The following is a 6000-nucleotide window of genomic DNA, read 5'->3' as shown; positions in this document are numbered from 1 at the left end:
CCAGACCACCAAGCGAACTTGCCGAAACTAAAAAAAAAACTGGATCCATGAACGAACTCTGGAAAGCTACACAGCCCACAAGAACGCTACCCGCAGACACCACCACCTCATCAGATCCGCCAAAAGGACCTCCTTCAAAAACCACCTAGACAACAATGCACACAACAGCAAAGAGCTCTTCATCATCATCATGATGATGGAATTCTCCAACCCCAGCTCCAACACCAACGACATCCCACCCTCACAAGACCTGTGCGACTCGCTGGCCACCTTCTTCCCCCGCAAGATCGCAAACATCCATGACAGCTTCAACACTGGCACCACCCCGGCTACCACGGAGACCCCCTCTCCCACGACCACCATCCGCCTGCTCGCCTGGACCAACATCAACGACGACGACACCATCAAGATCATGAACACCATCCACTACGGATCCCCGGAAGACCCCTGCCCAAACCACATCTTCAACAAAGCCAGCAGCACCATCGCATCCCACATGCGAAAAACCACCAACTTCTCCTTTGAGACAGCGACCTTCCAAGAGAGCTGGAAGCACACAGAGATCAACGCCTTACTCAAGAAACCCAAGGCAGACCCCAAGGACCTCAAGAACTTCTGACCCATCTCCCTGCTCCCGTTCCTAGCGAAGGTCATCGTAAAGACCGTCAACAAACTACTGACCAGCTTCCTCGAGGAGAACGGCATCCTGGACCCGTCCCAGTCCGGGTTCTGCAGTAACCACAGCACCAAAACTGCCCTCATCACCGCCACTGATTACATCAGGACCCTGCTAGACAACGGAGAAACCGTGGCCCTCATCCTCCTGGACCTGTCAGCCACCTTGGACACAGTCTGCCACCGCACACTACAAACACGCCTCTTCGATGACGGAATCCAAAAGAAGGCCCTGGACTGGACCTCCTCCTTCCTCTCTGGCAGAACACAGAGCGTCCGCCTCCCCCCTTCCGCTCAGAAGCCACTGTATCATCTGCTGTGTACCCCAAAGCTCATCCCAACAATATTCAACGTCTACATGGCACCGCTCGCCCAGGTCGCACAATGGTACGACCTCAACATCATCTCCTATGCCGACGACACCCAGCTGATCCTCTCCCTTCCCAAGGACCGCCAAAACCAACCTCCACGAAGGAATGAAGGCCATTGCCGACTAGAAGTGGAACAGCCGACTGAAACTGAACTCGGACAAGACAGAGGTCCTCATCCTCAGATCCACCCCCCCCCTAGCGCCTTGAGACCCTCAGAGGTATGTAGTGCCCTTTACAAATGCTATGATTGATTGATTGATTGATCTGGGGAAGCATGAGACCCAGACTAGCCATGTTGAGGGTGTATGCAGACACCTCGGCAGGAGGCTTGAGACTTCTCAAAATCATGCATTACTATTTGGCACAACAACTTTCACACTTGACTTACCATTTCCATGGTTGACCTGTATACACTGGACTGGGTTATCATTGAGATATCTTTGCAAATTAATTCTGATGAACAAGTTACTTGCCTTTGGTAACACCTTATCTGGTAGGGACTCTAGCTGTAGATTCCTTCCCTGAGAATATTTCCCAGGCATCAGAATTGATCTGCAAAATCTTGAGCAGTACCTCTGTGTTCTGGAAGGTACCTATATAGGTGCCACCCTAGTGCTGACCTCAGTTTCTTTTGTGACGTTTCCACACCAGAAGCACGGAGCCACACAGAGAACTGATGTACCAATGCACAGACACTAAGGACCTACAGGGATCTTCTTATCAGAATCTGTTCGCAGAAGCAGGGGGGAGGGTGGGAAGAAATCTGCAGCTAAAGTCTCTACCTGATAAGGCATTACCGAAGGTAAGGAACTTGTTAAGCTGATAAGAGATTTCTAGCCGCAGATTCCCTGCCATACACTAGATACCCAAGCAATACTTCCCTAGAGGAAGGTCTGTGAATAGATTGAAAGAAGAAGTGAAGGCGGACTGAACAGGCATAGTGCCCTTCCTGACAGGCCTGACTGTCCAGGCACTAGTGGTTCGTAATGTGTGCAAAGATGCCCATGTAGCAGCCTGAAAGATGTCCAGGGGAGCGGCTCCCCAGGCAAACACAGTGGTTGCAGCCTTCACTCTGGTGGAATGTGCTCCCAAAACCTCAAGGAGTTGTTTTTTGGCCAATGCATAGCATATCTTAATGCAGAACACATTCCTTCTTGAGATAGTCTGTTTCTGCAGGTTTTCCTTTCTTTGCTCTGGCAAACCCAACGAGGAGTTGATTGTCCACCTTGATTTCTGTGGTGCGATCAATGCTGTGCTGTGCGGAAGTGCTGACATTGTGTGTTCTCAGTGTTGGTGAATAGATCAAACCAAGGTTCTCCCCAGTCACGGAATAGACCTTGCATCTCCTCCCGATGGAGACATCATTCATGATCTGCAAGGCATTGACGGCTGCCCTAAGTCATTTTTGAATTCAGAGAACCTGCCAGATGTTGTACGAGCAGGAATATGTCCCTGCATGCCAGTCATGTCCAGAGGAGCAAAGCCTCGTGACACAGGGCCCAAGACCCCACACTGACCTGCTTGCTGCAGTACCACAAGGTAGTGATGCTGTCAGTGAATGTTGTTCATTAACACCTGAATCAGCCTCCTCTGGATTGAATGAAGGCTTTCAATGCCAGGCGCATCACTCCCTACTCCAAAAGGTTTATGTGGAACTGAGACTCCGCTAAAAACCTCAGTCCTCTGATTCCCACCTCTCCAAAATGGCCTCCCCAAACCAGAAGGGCCACATCTGTCATCACTATTAGCTCTGGGTGGGGAAGGGAGAGGAGTCAGTTAGCCACCACTGCAGGGCTTTTGCAGTTCCCTCCGACATCTGGACCCACTCAAAAAGATTCCCCTGATGAGGGGCCAACTGGGGCTTCAGGTCCCACTGCACAGCCTGCATAAGCCAGTGGGCTTGTGTCACCAGCAGGATGCAGGAGTCCATGAGGCCCAGCAGCCTCAGAGCCAGTCTCTCTGAAACACAGGATGGAGGCTGAGCATTGGAATCATAAATCGAATTTCCTGGACTCGCCGCTCCAGAAGATAGGCACAAAACTGCACTGTGTCCAGAATGGCTTCAATAAAAGAGAGGATCTGAGAGGGAGTCAGTGTCTCTTTGGCAAGTTGATAATGAACTCCAGCAAATACAGGAGGTCCACCATAGTCTGGAGATGTGTGACGATTGCATGGGGTGAGCCTCTTTTCAACAGCCAGTCATCAAGGTAATAAAGGAAGGGGAGGACTGAGACCCCTGACCTCCTCAGATGGGCTGCAAACACCACCATCACCTTAGGGGGCATCGGAAACTGAAAGTGCTTGTGGCCTATTGTGAACCTCAGGTAATATCTGTGGGCTGGCAGGATGGATATGTGCAATACAAGTCCTGCAAGTGCAATGCTGCCATCCAATCTCCGGGGTCCAGGGCAGACAGGACCTGAGCTAAAGTGTGCATTTAGAATTTCTCCATCTTGAGAGGGCGTAGGTCTAGTTCAGGGAGGAGATCTCCCTTCTTTTTTCAGCAACAGAAAGTAGCAGGAATAGCAAGCTCAACCTACCTCTGATGCTGGCACATTCTTGATGTCCCCTTTGGCCAAAATACCTCATCACCACGGAATATGAAACCCCTTCCTCCGTAGCGACACTGGGGGGAGAGACAAAGCCAGTGTCTGGGGAAGTGTTTAAACCACAGCCATATGCTTGTTTCCTGTACCAGTTATCCAGAGACTCTTCCATGGGGTTGAGATAGCCATAAGGCGTCTTAAACCCTCTCCAATCCTCCCCAGTTGTACTCCACACAGAGCCTATCGAAATAAAGTAGGCTCAGATGGTCATGTTCCGGCTGGCATCTGAGTTGACTTTGGGCTACCCCGAGCCAGCTTTGTATCGGAGTTGGCTATGACAGTGGGATCTATGGCACCACTGGAACAGGCACCTGGGAAGGTCACAGCTTTGTGACCCAAGCTGATCACGATTCAGGAATGGATTGAAAGGGCTCTGCTGGCCCCAAGAGCGAACCAGCTGGCAGAAATCCAGTGCAACACCTTTCGAGCACATGGAGCCTGAAGGGATTCCGAAGGGGTTGATCCACCCAAATATAAGGTTGTGGGAAATGGCCCTTTTTGCAGAGTTATCCCAAATATTTTTCCCAGTGAGTCCTCTTTTTCTGATCTCCTTTTGTTGGCTTTAGGACTCTGAGCATTTTACCACTGCTGACCAGTGTTGAAGTGCATGCGTTACTCTGTTAAACATGGCGACATTGGTGAATACCTGTATTCGCTTATTTTATTTACTAGTAAGCCCCTTGTAAAGTGGTATAACATATTCCTAGGGCCGGTAAGTCAAATGCTACTAGTGGATCTGCAGCACGGATTGTGCCACCCACATATGTAGCCTTTCAAATCTGTCTCAAGCCTGACATTGCAGTGCCTGTATGTGCAGTTTACTACCACTGCGACTTGGCAATTAAAACTACTAGCCAAGTCTTAAACTCCCCTGTTATTCCATATAAGTCATCCCTAAGGGAGGTCATGGGTAGCCCTAAGGGGAGGGTGCTGTGGAAGTAAAAGGTAGGACATGCACGTTTATGTTTTGCATGTCCTGGTAGTGACAAACAGCTAAAAGCGTTTTTCACTACTGAGAGGCCTACTCCTCTCACAAGTTAGGGCTGGGAATTCCCTTATACACTTTTAAGTGGTAAATCCTGATCAGAAAGGAGTAGTTATTTCATGTTTTATATCTTTGAAATGGTAATGACAAATCCTCCTTACTGGTGAAGTTGGATTTAACATTACTGTTTTAGAAATGCCAAAGTGGGCATTTATCTGCTCTTACTGCTCTGTGTGCCTTGTAGACTGTCTCCAATACATGTCTGAGGCTGGAGACAGTTACAATTTGTGCATTCCCTCTAGACAGCCACAAACACAGGAAGGATAGGTGTTTGAGTACACATCTACATACATCTGCGTTCTGATTGCTTTACCTGGGCAGGGTGGAGGGGCTAACACCTCACTTAAATAGGCTGTGTCCTGTCCCCACACAAAGGGGTAATTTACTCCCCGTCTCCCAGATAGCCTGGCAGACAGGTCTGGGTTGAAAGGGATACGTGTGCACTTCAGAGAGCTGCTTTGAAGTCACCCCATGTCAAAGACACTTTTGGGTACAAGTACTAGGTCTCTGACCCCATCAAAACTGACACCATTGGACTTGTAACTTAAGCTTTGATAGAAAGACTTCTGTGCTGCTTAAAGGACTCAATGGGGCTGCTGATCTGGAAGGCCTCCTTTTCTGTTTGTTGCCCTGCTGCTCAATGACTATACTCAAGAAGAGCTGTACTTCAGGAATCTCAAGGGCTTGTGTGGCTTGCCTGCTGATGCTTGAGACACAGAGATATCAAAGTCTCTGTACCCGCTCCTGTGCCTGGCTCACAGATACTTGCAACATGGATTTTGAGACATCTCCTGCTTGCATGTAACAGAACTAGTGCATCGACCTGGTTGCAGGAGTAGAATTGGCACATCACATCAGAACCAGCGATTTGCCTCCCGAGAGCGACACACCATACAGCATATTGCCACCACTGCAGTTGGTGCAATCGGCGCATCTCTCGACTGCGTGGCAGAATCCAGCACATCGCTCGATGCCTCTCGACTCCTGCACTGACGCATCGCCTTCACCACGTGGAGAAGATCGACACATCCTGCACCTGTGGGCCTTAACATCTATGCATCTCGCTGTTACGACCATAAAAGGAACTTTGTTCACCAGGCCTTGCATAGGTCCTGTAGCCAGCATGCGCTTCCACGAGGTTGCTGTGAACTAGGAATCTGCTCTGGTGAAATGCGGCCTAATATAACCTTTTTAACGCTACTGAATTCTAAGCGCTTTACTGCATTTATTCTTTTAAAAAGTCAATATCGCAACTGCTATACATCTTTTTTTGTTGCTTTGGTCTTGTTTTGTTCAAAATATA

The sequence above is a fragment of the Lissotriton helveticus genome, chromosome 4_1 (assembly GCF_964261635.1).
Source record: "Lissotriton helveticus chromosome 4_1, aLisHel1.1, whole genome shotgun sequence".
Classification (NCBI taxonomy): Eukaryota; Metazoa; Chordata; class Amphibia; order Caudata; family Salamandridae; genus Lissotriton; species Lissotriton helveticus.
The sequence above is the reverse complement of the archived record's forward strand: the minus strand, read 5'-3'. Positions refer to the sequence as shown.